The sequence below is a fragment of the Geotrypetes seraphini genome, chromosome 19 (genome assembly GCF_902459505.1).
Source record: "Geotrypetes seraphini chromosome 19, aGeoSer1.1, whole genome shotgun sequence".
NCBI lineage: Eukaryota > Metazoa > Chordata > Amphibia > Gymnophiona > Dermophiidae > Geotrypetes > Geotrypetes seraphini.
Genome location: NC_047102.1, coordinates 36522407 through 36537398, shown reverse-complemented (window position 1 = coordinate 36537398; position 14992 = coordinate 36522407). Strand labels below are relative to the sequence as shown.

Here is a 14992-nt window from a genome sequence, read left to right as displayed (position 1 = left end):
TCTCTTCTTGGTTGGGCTGATAACTTTTCAGCGGCCCCTCATAGGCCCCGATTCTATACATGGCGCCTAAAACTTACCCCCCTGTTTTACTAAGGTGCGCTATGCATTTTAGCGCATGCTAAATATATGCGCGCGCTAACGCTACCATAGACTAACATGCGTTAGCATTTAGCGCACGTAATATGGCACACTTTATAGAATTACACTTGGTGGTCTAAAGCAGTGGTTCCCAACCCTGTCCTGGAGGACCACCAGGCCAATCGGGTTTTCAGGATTGCCCAAATGAATATGCATGCAGCAGATTTACATATCTGACTTCCATTATATGCAAATCTCTCTCATGCATATTCATTAGGGCTAGCCTGAAAACCCGATTGGCCTGGTGGTCCTCCAGGAAAGGGTTGGGAACCATTGGTCTAAAGTGAGCTTAGGCATTTATAGAATGTGCCTGTGGTTAGAATGCCTATTTATGCCAGGGTTTTCTTGGCCTAAATAAATGCACTTAAGTCCAAAACAGGCGCCTACATGAAAAACATGCCCATGATCTGCCCCTAACCATGCCTCCATTCTGGTAGGTGCCTTGAACTAGGCGCCTACCATTCAATTGAGTGCAATTTACGTAAATTACGAGGTGCTAATTTTTAATTATGGGTACTGATTAAGCTTCTTAAATAATTAAGTTAGGTGCCTAGATTGGTTAGGCATGCCAATCTAGACACCTATCTTTAGGCATCATTTATAGAATCGGGGCCTAGAGGTTAATATTCAGGCTAGGCTCCTGTCCCATTAAATCTCATGTCTGGTCAGCTGCTGATATTCAGCCGCCATTAACCAGGTAGTGCTGTTGAATATTTCCACTAAGCGGCCATTTCCTAGGGGCAGTCTGAGGATGGAACCAGCACTAATTAGTGGCGATATTCAGTTTGTTACCTGGCGCAAAGAAGCTGTCTGAACTGCATGTACTGAGTTAAATGGAGACCAGCCTGACGGAAGGCCAGTGCTCGGTTAACCTTCAGTTTTGCACGCATACTCAGGTGTTCAGTGCTGGAAGCTGTGTGTGCCCTGGCACTGAATATTTGGGATTCTCTAAATGACGCCGGGTTTTTAGGTGCTGGTAGGAGTCCAAGCTCAGCCCAAAAAACATAGTTTAAATGATGTTTTTAACTGAGTTTCAAGGCGCCTAAAAAGATTTGTGCCGGAGACGCGTCTCCATGGTGTCAGGTCAAAAGCGCGCCGGGACAAAGGCGTGCGCAGACAATTGAGCGCAGCGCGGAGGCGCACGCTGAAGAAAATTACTGTTTTTAGGGGCTCCGACGGGGGGGTTTTGTTGGGGAGCCCCCCCACTTTACTTAATACAGATCACGCCGCATTGTGGGGGCGTTGTGGGGGGGTTTGGGGGGTTGTAACCCCCCACATTTTACTGAAAACTTCACTTTTTCCCTGTTTTTAGGGAAAAAGTTAAGTTTCCAGTAAAATGTGGGGGGTTACAACCCCCCAAACCCCCCACAATGCTGCCGTGATCTGTATTAAGTAAAGTGGGGGGGCTCCCCAACAAAACCCCCCCGTCGGAGCCCCTAAAAACAGTAATTTTCTTTGGTGCGCGCCTCCCGTCTTGCGCTCATTTGTCGGCGCGCGCCTTTGTCTTCCGCGATTATGTCTATGAACCCATCTCCATAGGTGCTTTAGGCCGCCTAATGCCACTGTGGGTGCGGCTAATGACAAAAGTGGCGTAAGGCAACCTAAGTGCCGACAGAGGCGCGATTCACATCTAAGGTAGCTGCCAGAAATGTAGGCAAAGAAAACCCTGGCCTACCTTTGCCAGAGGCGCATTTCTGTAACCGGCACTGTCAGGTGATTGACATGCGATTGACAACGGCTGAATGGGCTGAATATTACCCCCTTAAATTTCAGTTTTGAAAAGCAGGTTTGTTAAAAAGCTGAACAGAGAGAATTAATATTGCAGTGCAGAGAAAAGTGACTAATTGAAACTTGTGAGTGGTATTACACAACATTGGAAGCTTTTATTCTTTTTGCTGTTTGTTGAATTGTCTCCTAATGTTAGAGATTTTACAGCCAGCTTGGAGGTATTGCTCTTTTGATGAGTGTACATTTTTGCATGAGCCGTTTGCCATTCTCAATAAAAATATTCTTAAAAAAAACAAAAAATCCCAGGATGAAGTAATCAAGACTGGTAAAGCCACCTGTTTACACATATCGAGAGCCTGAATAGGGTGTTATCCCAGGACAAGTAGGCAGGTATTCTCACTAATGGGTGACATGATCCAACGGAGCCCCGATGCGGACGCCTTACAAGCAGTCTTGCTTGAAGAAACTCGAAGTTTCGAGTCGCCCGCACCGCGGATGCGGGAGTGCCTTCCCGCCCAGCGCAGGCGCGTCTCCTCAGTTCTTACTTTTCCGCGGAGCCGAGAAGTCCGTCTTCGACTCTCTGCATGAAGTTCGTTCACTTGTGCCTTCTAAAGTCCACGGTTTTGGGTTATTTTTCTCTTAATCGCTGATTTTCGTCGTCTTTTCTTGTTTTTCAAAAAATAAAAAAATAAAAATTTCTTCCATCCGTTCGACCGGGCAGGCCACGTGGCCGCAGCCCCACGGCTTTGATCTTGCGGCGGAGCTTTTCCGGCCTATTACCGGTTTTAAAAACTAATTTGCCAAGTGGCAAATTTAAAAACTAGTAACTAAAAACCTTTAAAGATCAGTTGTTGTATAAGATTTTGCAAATCAGCTACCTAAATGCTTCAAGAACAAATATGTTTTTAGGTGTCTCCTAAATTCCGCATAAGTACAGTGGTACCTTGGATTACGAGCATAATCCGTTCCAGGAGCATGCTCGTAATCCAAAATGTTCGTTTATCAAAGCGAGTTTCCCCATAGGAAATAATGGAAACTTGCTTTGATATGTTCCCCCCCTCCCCCCCCCCGAGGCAAGCAGCGCTGCTCCTCCCCCCCCCCCGCTCGCAAAGACCCCCCTCCGCGTAAACTGCCCCAACCCCGCGTGAACCGGCCCCCCCCCCCGCCTGAACAACTTAAACCTACCCCCCCCCCACCCCCACTTCTGGCACCAGCACGCAGGCACAGATCGTGCCAGTGCCTAGATCTTCCGGCTTCTGCCTGCCTTGAGCATGCATCTGTGCCTGCGTGCCGGTGCCAGACGGGGGGGAGGGAGGGTAGGTTTAAATTGTTCAGGCGGGGGGCCGGTTCGCGCAAGTGGGGGGGAGTGATGCCGGTTATCGGGGGGGGGTGTGTGCTCCCAAATCACTCGGTTTGCGAGTCAAAAGTTTGCTGAGTGTTTTGCTCGTCTTGCAGAACACTCGCAAACCGAGGTTTGACTTTATTAGTAAGCAAAAGCAATTTTTCCAAATCTTTACCCCATAATGCTGCCTGATACAAAAAAAGATGTTGATGATATTTTTTAAGTTTACATCCTCTAACCGGTGGGGAGACAAAATTCAAGTGTGAGTTTCTCTTGTGTCTACTGGTTGAAAAAGAAAAAAAGGTCAATTATATATGCTATGAGAGGCATCCAGCTACAGTGGTTTATGAAAAGGAATTCTATAAAGATTGGCCAAAGTACATGGTGTCTAATAAGGTAGAAGAAAGACAAGCAATTAAACAGGAACTCCAGTATTGTAAGCCTGGTGAGCCAGAATCAATATTTTGGCTCACCAGGTAACTAGTGTAGTTTCTTTAGTCAATCCTCTTGGCCCCATAAAGGAGACACACAAAACTATGTTGAATCAATTGAAGTCTTTTCTGTTGATGTTGAGGGCACCCTATAAGCAGCAAGTAAAGTTACAATAGTTGTTCCTACTAATGACAAATGAGTAAATCAAAATATTAGTCGCAATCATTTAAGAGACCAGATTTTGCACAGTCTTAGAAGGAGTGTTGGGTGATCTTAAGAGATATGATAGGAAAATGCCAAATTCAAGTCCCAAATAACACCCAGAGACCTAATTGTATTGTGTAGAGAAATGGGATATGGGATTTGATTACCAAGAGTTTCACATTTAGAGGAATTCAAGAACTGCCCGCGATCATTCAACCATCATATAATTTATGTTATCTTCTGATTCAGAACCAGTTGGGACGTAGGCCCTCTTTTACTAAGGTGCGCTAAGCGTTTTAACGTGCATTTAGCGTGCTTAATCGTGTGCGCTAACTGCTAATGCGTCCATAGGATAACATGCACGCGTTAGCATTTAGTGTGTGTTTAGCATGCGCTAATATCTACTGCGCGCTAAAAAGCAAAGCGCACTTAGTAAAAGAAGGGGTTAGTCTCTTAGGAATCGTTGGGTACTAATAGCTGAATATCATCATCATCATCAAAATCCACATGCATTCCCAGGGTCTGAATAAAACCTTGGGGAACTCCAAATAATAATGGTGAAATTGGGGGATAAACAGTTAACAATGATCTGCGGCCTGAAATGTACGGTTCATAGACAAAATTGCGCGAGACAACAGCGCGCCGACAACTGAGCGCACACAACTGAGCGCAAGGTTGACGGCGCGCCGAAGAAAAGCACTATTTTAAAGGGTTCCGACGGGGGGTGTTGGTGGGGAACCCCCCTATTTTACTTAACAGACATCGCGCTGGCGTTGTGGGGGGTTTGGGGGGTTGTAACCCCCCTCATTATACTTGAAACCAAACTTTTTGCCTGTTTTTTAGGGAAAAAGTTCAGTTTTAAGTATAATGTGCTTATCACGGCTGTGTTGATTACAGGCTTTGAAAATTGTACTGCTGGTGTTTTTGGAATGGGTCTGTTGAACATTAGAGGCCTGGAATGCAGAAGAGAAGCTTGAAAGATTAGAGGAGAGAACAGTAGAAAGGAGTCGAGGGACTGAATGTGCATCTGGTGATCAAAAGGCAAGGCACAAGACAAAGCCACAGGTCAGTGTACCCAAAGCATGAGATATATAAAGAAAGACTCAGCTAGCCCCAGGAAGAATTTTGTTGGAAAATCTTTGATTTGTGCTCTCTCTGGTAGAGACAGTTCTTTCTGGCTGTATTTCCTAGCCATATGAGCCTGGGATAGTCAGAAAATCACTAATATCTTTGAATGTAGGACCATTATAGAGCCTAAAGATCTTGAACTGTTAATCTTTAGCCGAGGCCTTTCCTACCTGCGTTTGGTGATGGCTGAGGATCGTTGCAGGATCACAGCTCTTCTTTTCTCTCTTTTGGATGCTGAGGTTGTGACTGAGTGGAGCGGCTGCTTTGTTTGGGCCCAGTTCTGCCCTGCGCTCTCTCTTCTCATCTTCTGCTTGTTGGCTGCGCTGTGGATGCCGCCGCTTGCATCGGGTACTGAGATGGAGTGGTTCTTGGGGACCGCAGCTTCCCTTTCGTGCGTTGTACCTGATGGCTACACTGTTGGCTCCTTCCTTCTTGTGCCGGAGATTGTTGTGCACCACTTTTCTGGCGGGCCAGGACCAAGGACAATTGACGGAGGCTGTGTTGTTGGCTTGCATCGGTGGGGCCTGCCTGGATGGTGTGCAGTGGGTTGGTGACAGTGTCGAATGACCTTTCGTGGCCTGCCTCTTCTTCCTGGTTTCTTTGCCTTCTGCTCTTGGGCCCAGATTGCAGCTGTTGATTCCTTCACCTCTGGCAGGGACGGCCCCACAGCCCACCATCACTTCTCTGTGTTGATCCTTCCTTGCACATGTGGAGCTCTATTGGACCGGACTGATGACTGGATTTAGCACCAGATTTGAATTTATTTTGCTCAATCTCCAATCTCTTAAACTTATTTGTATATTTTAATTTTATTCTTTTCTTTTCATCTTTTTTCTTTTTTTCTTATTTGAATTGTTCCTTTCTCTCACAATTCTTGGAATTTTGTTATATCTTTACTATTTTAATAATTGTTTACTCAGGTACTTTAACTCGATTGTGAGCCTTCGGGACAGATAGGGAAGCTCTAAGTACCTGTATTTTATTGTAAACTGCTTAGATCTGTAATATGCTTAAGTGGTATATCAAATGTTAATAAAACATATGAGTATAAAATTAAATTCCACATATAGGATTTGATGTTTCAGGAACAGAATTTCAAAGTGATCGAGTGTCAAACATAAATTTGGGGTTTGCAAGTATTCAACAGTATAGGCCAGCTAACAATCTTGAAATATTGGCAAATGCTATTCTACGCATTGTAGGAACCTATGATTTGTTAATTTTCATGTGGCTAAATTTGTTTATACTACCTGACATGTTATAGAGATACTTGTTACAGTAGATGTTCTTAAAACTCTACCTGGCGCCCTAATTCTAGTATTTCAAATGTATTATGTTACATAAGAGCATAAGAATTGCCGCTGCTGGGTCAGACCAGGTGGCCATTGTGCCCACTCACGCGGCGGCCCTTAGGTCAAAGACCATAACTGAGACTAGCCTTACCTACGTATGTTCCGGTTCAGCAGGAACTTGTCTAACTTTGCCTTGAATCCCTGAAGAGTGTTTTCCCCTATATCAGCCTCCGGAAGAGAGTTCCAGTTTTCTACCACTCTGGGTGAAGAAGAACTTCCTTACGTTTGTACGGAATCTATCCCCTTTCAACTTTAGCATCAAATTAACTTGAATTTGTGAGGCTTGGGTATTCTGGAGAAAGAGAGATGATAATATGTCTCTGCTCATTTGGAAACCTCTCTAAAAGAAGTGTTATTTAGGACACCTCTTCTAGGATCTTTTGCTATTGATGAGGTAGAGAATTAAAATTGCATTTAGTTTTTATAGAAAAGGAGACTTTGTTTTATGGTACAGGTGGTGGATACCAGGCCAGTATCAAACTTCCAAGAAAGCATGGGACGAGCAGATAGATTGAGGGAGAAGAGGTTTTAGATACTGTCTGGTCAATATTCAGCTGGCAATGATCAATGGTTTTTTTTATTGTGCTATTGCTGGTTAAATTAGACATGGACATTCAGTGCTAGGCCAAGAGTGGTAACATTCCATACAGAATCTCAAAGAATAGCAAGATTCCGGAATCCCAGGGAGTAACAAGATTCCAGAATCCCAAACATTAGCAACATTCCATGCTACCGATCCAGGGCAAGTCTTTCTCAATAACAGACTATGGACTTTATTTTCAGGAAATTGTCCAAACCTTTCTTAAAACCAGCTATGCTATCTGCTCTTACCACAACCTCTGGACATAGGAGGCACTGAGGGCACTAAGGACATAGGATGGGACAGTATGGACATAGGAAGGGGGCCACTGAGAGACAGACAGGCATGGCACAACAGAGAAATACAGAGACAGAAAGAAAGATAGACAGGGGGCCAGGGAGAGAAACAAACAGAAAGAATGACAGACAGACAGCATCCAAAGAGAAAGAGACAAAGAAAAAAAACAACCCCAAAATAGACGTCTACTCTAGCACCCGTTAATGTAACGGGCTAAAATACTAGTATTAAATAAAACAAGAAACAAATCATATATACAAAACAATAAATACAAATACAGGTATTAAATAAGACAAGAAATAGATATGGCGATACTTGAGAGGGTCCAGAGAAGAGCCACACGAATGATAAAGGGTATGGAAAATCTTTCATACGCTGAGAGGTTAGAGAAACTTGGGCTCTTCTCCCTGGAGAAAACGGAGACTCAGAGGAGACATGATAGAGACATACAAGATTATGAAAGGCATAGAGAGGGTGGAGAGGGACAGGTTCTTTAGCATACTGGGAACTACAAGAACAAGAGGACATCCGGAGAAATTGAAAGGGGACAGGTTTAGAACCAATGCTAGGAAATTCTTCTTCACACAGAGGGTGGTGGATACCTGGAATGCGCTTCCGGAGGGTGTAATAGGTCAGACTACATTATGGGGTTTCAAAGAGGGACTGGATAAATTCCTGAAGGATAAGGGATTGAAAGTTAGAGATAAAGGATAAAGAAAGAGTATAGATAAAAAGAAAAGGGGTTTGAAGGATATAAAGGATTAGGGAAGAACAGGTTCTAGACAAAAGATCACTTCACAGGTCATGGACCTGATGGGCCACCGTGGGAGCGGACCGCTGGGCGCGATGGACCTCTGGTCTGACCCAGCGGAGGCAAATTCTTATATGTACAAGTCATTATGTATATATATCTACATAATTACATAAAATGTATATATCAGATAAATCAGCACATATACAGTATTGTCGGCATATGATACACAGCAATCATATTAAAATATAATGGAACTTTCAAGAGGCATCTTGAATGAGTTCTAATCGTGGCAAACGAGGGTCTTTGTTATACGCTCACAGGTTTTTCCAGCTGACTGACAAGAACAATCTGCATTATGTTACTGACAAAATGGATCTTTCTTATCTTTTACAAGTGGTTAATTATCTTTCTCTGCCTAATTTAACTCAAAGTTGCTTTGGTTTAAATAATGAGTCCATTACATTTCTCTTCAGGCTGGAAACAGAGCCAAAGCAACGGAGTGAGAAACATGCACACATCAGATCAAAAAAAAGAAAAGAAAATATTCTGACATTTTAGTAAGAGGTTTGTACCAGTTTATTAGATGAACAAGGTGCTCATGGTTGGGAATATCAGTGATGAGGACTGAGCAACATTAGTGCTGTTTTACAACTTGTGTCATGAGCTGAATATAGATACTTTCACCTTTTTTTCCCCATGTAACATTACTCCTGTGAATGTAATGGCTTTAACAACAGAAAAAGGTTGTTTGATAATATATTTAAAATGAACAATATTTAGTAATGTCGTGTTAGTAACATAGTAGATGATGGCAGATCTAGTCTGCCCAACCTGATTCAATCTAAAAATTTGTTGCGTTTTTTTTCTTTTTCCTCTTATCTATTTCTGGGCAAGAATCCAAAGCTCTGCCCGGTACTGTTCTTAGGTTCCAACCACTGAAGTGTCCGTCAAAACTCACTCCAGCCCATCTACACCCTCCCAGCCATTGAAGCCCTCCCCAGCCCATCCTCCCCCAAACGGCCATACACGAACACAGACTGTGCAAGTCTGCCCAGTACTGGCCTTAGTTCTTCAATATTTACTATTATTTTCTGATTCTAGATCCTCTGTGTTCATCCCACGCTTCTTTGAACTCCGTCACCTTTTTCCTCTCCACCACCTCCCTCGGGAGCGCATTCCATGCATCAATTAAAGATGAATTTCCTACCATTATTCTTGAGTCTACCACCCCTCAACCTCAATTATGCCCTCTGGTTTTACCATTTTCCTTTCTCTGGAAAAGATTTTGTTCTACGTTAATACCTTTCAAGTGTTGACGCACATGTGTGGTAAAAAATATTTGGAGAACCATACATTATGAGCAGCATCTTAAAAATCTATAAGAAACACCCAGGGGAATCCAATATTCAGACCACGGGAGTTAGTTCAACTGACTCCTGTGGTCGGTACTGAGCCTGGATATTCAATGCCGGGCTGTTTCTAATGACCAACATTGAATATCTGGTCTATTTTTAGCCGCTATAAACTTAGGGCCTGATTCTGTAAACAGCACCTATAGTAGAAACTGCACCTACTGCATGTCATTTAAAGTTAGGTCTCGGAAAAATATCACAGGGTGTTTTGAAAAATTGGTTCTTAATGGCGCAGTTCAATTAACAGTGCCAATTGAACCAATTAAAAAAAATTACATTAGATGCCTAGATTGACTAAGTGCCCTGATCCAGGCACCTAACAGCAGACACTTTTTCTAGAATTGGGGCCTTAGTTGCTAACTGATATTAAATGCTGGCTGGCTCCGTTTATAGCTGTCAAAGATAGACCAGCTATTAAACGGCCTGATTTGGCAGCTAAACTTAGCTGACCAGACCTTTAAATTTCATGGATAGCTGGTTAAGTCACATGACATAGCGGTACATAGACAAAAGCATGCGAGACAAAGACGCGCCGACAATTGCGTGCAGGATGTCAGCGCACTGGATTTAAACAGTATTTTAAAACACTCCGAGGGGTGTGGGGGAGAACTGTTGGCGCTCCTGTTGTGGGGGGGTGTTGGGAGGGAACACCCCATTATAGAAGAAACAGCCTTTTTATCTCTTTTATAGGAAAAAATTACAGTTTCTTCTGTAGGGGGGGTTCCCCCCCCAACGGGCGCGACAACAGTTCTAACCCCCCCCACCCCCCCCAGGAGCACTTTAAAATATTGTTTAAATCCAGCGTGCTGACTTCCTGCACGTGATTGTCTGGGCGGCATTGTCGGCGCATCTTTGTCTCGTGCGCGATTGACCCATCAGTGACATCGTAGGCTTTCTGCTAAACACTAAGGCCCTGATTCTGTAAAATGTGTCTAAAGTTCGACGCCATTTAGGTGCCTAACTTAAGTGTCCTTTGTAGAATCCTTCCTCTTATTTTTCTTTACATATTGTAATTAAAACTTTCCTATCCCCCAGTACCTTTCATTTCTAATAAGTTTTAATTTGTCATAGTTTTACCCTCCTCTTATTTTATCTTAATTAAATCCTAAATTTTATTAGATTTTTCTAATTTTTAATATTGTAAACCGTCCAGATACATGTGACGGTCGGTTTATCAAGCCATAAATAAACTTGAAACTTAAGTGAGATTTAGGCGTCCAAACAATGTCCTTAATGTTATATTTTATTATTTTGCTATTAGAATTGTGATTTTATGCTGTTTTTCATTATAGTTGTAATACTGGGAGTTGGATCTGTTTCATGCTTTTATTTATTTCTCTTCCATCAGACAGAGTGACTGGGATTCAAACCAGCAACATTAGGGTAGAAGGCTGTAGGTTTAACCAGTGTGAGCTAGCAAACTACAACACAGCAGTTATAAAACTAGGTCTTATAGGTATTGTAAGGAAGTCTACTTTTGAGCCTAGTTTAGGCTTCAGATAGACCTGACTGAGTTCTAAGAACGGAACTTAGGCACAGTTTGGACTTGCTTAGTGCAATCTGCTAAATAGCTCTCTGGCTTTCTATTTTTGCTTTATTAAGCTCAAAATATATTTAATAAGCTACCACATAAACAGAGCACATCAATACAAAGATATTGCATACAAGACCTTCTATTTTTCTGGGCAAACAGTAATGGTATTTGCTAATTAGAGGAAAAGATCCATTAACTGAAGCACAGCACATGAAAAAAACAGCTTTATGTTTCTCACTAAAGATTGCTCCAATGAGATCATTCTTGAAACAGGTGGATTTAGCAAATATAGCCACTTAGATTGGGTACCTAAAGCACGCCTAACTTTAGGCGTGACTTAGGCGCCCTTTATAGAATCAGGGCCGAAGCGGCCATCTTGTGCTGGATTTAGCTTACAGTTTTTAAGTAGTATCTCAGCAGGCACTTCCCTGTTCGTAGAAGGCTTACAGTTCAAGTTTGTACCTTTATACTCTTCACTTTCAATATGAAAGAACAATCATACAAGTATTCAAAAAGTAATTAAAGATAGGAAACGAGAGATTATTGCATAAATTTTCACACCCCTTGAACCAATACTTAGGGGATATTGCTTTTACAACAATAATGACCCTGTGTCTTCTAACTCTGCACAGATGGATGCAAAAGTTTTTACCCATTCTTATGGACATAGTAGTTCAAGCTTTTTAAAGTAGACTGGGCATTGTTTGTGGAGTGCAAGTTTTCAGGTCTGGACTTTAACTGGTCAATTCAAGAACATTCTTGCCAAGTCAGTTGTAGCTTTTTCTTTTTTGTCCTGCTGAGAGGTAAATCATCTGCCTAGTGGGAGGTCTGTGTCAGACAGAAACTAGATTTCATAGTAACATAGTAGATGACAGCAGATAAAGACCTGAATCTACCACCCCTCAACCTCAAATTATGTCCTCTGGTTTTACTATTTTCCTTTCTCTGGAAAAGATTTTGTTCTATGTTAATACCCTTCAAGTATTCTAGGGTATACATATTCAGGGCTTCCAGTCTCTCCTCATACGTCTTCTGGCGCAAGCCTCCTATCATTTTCGTCGGTCTCCAAAACTGAACACAATACTCTAAGTGGGGCCTTACCAATGACCTGTACAGGGACATCAACACCTTCTTCCTTCTACTGACTACGCCTCTCTTTATACAGCCCAGCATCCTTCTGGCAACAGCCACTGCCTTGTCACACTGTTTTTTCGCCTTTAGATCTTCGGACACTATCACCCCAAGGTCCCTCTTCCCGTCCGTGCATATCAGCTTCTCTCCTCCCAGCATATACGGTTCCTTCCGATTATTAATCCCCAAATGCATTACTCTGCATTTCTTTGCATTGAATTTTAGTTGCCAGGCATTAGACCATTCCTCTAAATTTTGCAGGCCCTTTTTCATATTTCCTTCAGGATCTGACTATACTTTGCACTCTCCTTCTGTCCTTGGCCCGGATGCACTAAAAATCATCATTAATGCCATGTGAGCCTATTTTTTTGTCCAGTTTTAAAACGGCAATTTATGTTCAGCCAACTTTGCATGCAAATTAGTTTTGCAGAGGTCAGCTGTAATTCCACCCCACCAGCCGTAAGAAAAGCTACTTTAACATATGTACAGATCCTGCAGGGGAAGCTCAAACAGCTGAGTGGCAGGGAAAGCCCCAAAGTAGCCTCCTGCCACTTAGTTGTTCGGGGCAGGAAGACTATTTTTGTCCTTTTTATTTTAATGGCACATGTAGTTGGGCCACCCCCGCCAATGACAGTCCCTAAAAAAAGAGAAACAGGAAGGTTGCCCACTCCCTCCTGCCTCAGCCACCCAACACCCCCCAATCCCCTGTGACAATGGCACCTTTCCCTAACAACTTAAGAAAAAAATCAGCAGGAGGGATGGCTACTCCCTCCTGCCTTAGCCATCTGGATCACCCCCCCCACACTCCTGCCAGTCTAAAATCTGGACTCCCCTCATACCACCATACTCCCCCCAATACCAAGGCCCCCCCTTCCAACCCCTCCCACTACCCCACCAAGTCCCCAAGAGAAGGCCCTAGTGGTCTGCTGGGCTGGGGGGGGCGTCAGGTTAGAACCCCCCCAACTGAAGCACACCCCCTCAAACCCCCCACCCACCCCCCTCCTCATACCTTGTTGTAGAAATCTGGCAAAAGGAATGTCCACTCCCTCCTACTGGCAGGCCCGCCTCTTCAGAATGGCAGCCAATCCCCTTCCCAGTGCATCCAGAACTGAATGCAATACTCAAAGTGAGGTCACACCATGGAGCGATACAGAGGCATTAAAACATTCTTAGTCTTGTTTACCATCCTTTTTCTAATAATTCCTAGCATTTTGTTTGCTTTTTTGGTGACGACGACACCCAGATCTTTTTCTTGGGCGCTAATCCCCAAGGTGGACCCTAGCATCTATTAACTATGATTTGGTTTATTCTTCCCAATGTGCATCACTTTACATTTGTCCACATTATATTTCATCTGTCATTTGGATGCCCAGTCTTCCAATTTCCTGTGGCCTGCCTGCATTTTTTTCACAGTCTGCATGCATTTTAATAACTTTGAACAGTTTAGTGTCATCTGCAAATTTAATCTCCACACTCATCGTTCCAATTTCCAGATCATTTATAAATAAGTTAAATAGCACTGATCCCAGTACAGCTCCCTGTGGAACTCCATGGCATCCTGTTTGTCTGTCTTGTCTGTTTAGATTGTAAGCTCCTTTAAGCAGAAACTGTCTTCTTTGTGACTCTATACAGCGCTGCATACATCTGGTAAGCACTACAGAAATAATTAATAGTGGTAGTAGTTGTATTTACCCTCTTCCATTGAGAAAAAATGGTCATTTATCCCTACCCTGTATTTTCTGTCTGATAATTCCTAATCCATCTATCTTATGACTCTTTAATTTTCTCAGCAATGTATCCTCCCCATCTGCCCATATGTATCATGCTATGTCTGTACTGTAACTGTGAATTTGTTTCCTTTATTTTATATATTTTTTTAATACCTTGGGCCTGTTTTACAAAGCTGCGCGGCAACAGCCCCGAAGCCCTTTAAATCTCTATGGGCTTCGAGGCCGTTACTGCGCAGCTTTGTAAAACAGGCCCTTTGTATAAATTGGAAACCGCTTTGTTTATAGAAGCAGTACACTTCTCCCTCGTTATTCGCGGGGGGATACGGGCAGAGCCGGACTGCGAATGGCGAAAAACCGCGATTATCCGGCTCTGACCCACCCCCATCTCCCTGCCGCCTTCCCGGTCTTACCTGGTGGTCTAGAGGGCTTTCGGGGCAGGAGCGATCTTCCTACGCTCCTGCCCCGTGCAGATCGCCATGAGGAAATGGCTGCTGTGAGTTCCCGTAGTCTCTCGAGACTACGACGGGAACTCCCTACAGCCATTTCCTCATGGCGATCTGCACGGGGCAAGAGCGTAGGAAGATTGCTCCTGCCCCAAAAGCTCGCTAGACCACCAGGTAAGGCCGGGAAGGCGGCAGGAAGGTAAAAAATATGTTTTTTAAAAATTTTCACCCTCCCCAGAAAAAAAATCGCGATTATGTGAAATCGCGAGTGCAGAAACCGCAAATGGGGAGGGGGAAGTGTATAATCAAGTCCTAAATAAACTTGAAACTTGAGCCTCTCATGACGAAATTTGTCAAAGCTTTCTGAAAATCTAGATACACTACATAAACGGACTCACCTTTATCCACCTTCAGAGATGTCAAACAAATTGGTGAGGCAAGACCTCCCTTGGCTGAACCCATGCTGACTCTGTCCCATTAAGGCCCTCTTTTGCTAAGGTGCGCTAAGCGTTTTAATGCGCGTTTAGCATGCGCTAAATGAATGCGTACACTAATTGCTAATGTGTCCATAGGATAACATGCACGTGTTAGCGTTTAGCGCGTGCTAATATTTTCCACGCGCTAAAAAGCTTAGTGCACCTTAAAGGGGGTAAATCATATTTATCTATGTATTCCATAATTTTATTTTTTATAATTGTTTCCGCTATTTTGCCTGTAGTTCTTTTAATGTAATGTTAGGCCTCACAGGGACTTGTCTTAGCAGTTTACTTAACATATGCCTACTGGT

General features: G+C 43.2%; 1 protein-coding gene across 2 annotated transcripts in view; it reads left to right on the top strand.

Annotated features, from left to right (window-relative positions):
• Positions 1-14992, top strand: part of B4GALNT4 (beta-1,4-N-acetyl-galactosaminyltransferase 4) — a 153271-nt gene that overhangs the window by 2220 nt on the left and 136059 nt on the right. The gene's annotated exons all lie outside the window — the stretch shown is intronic.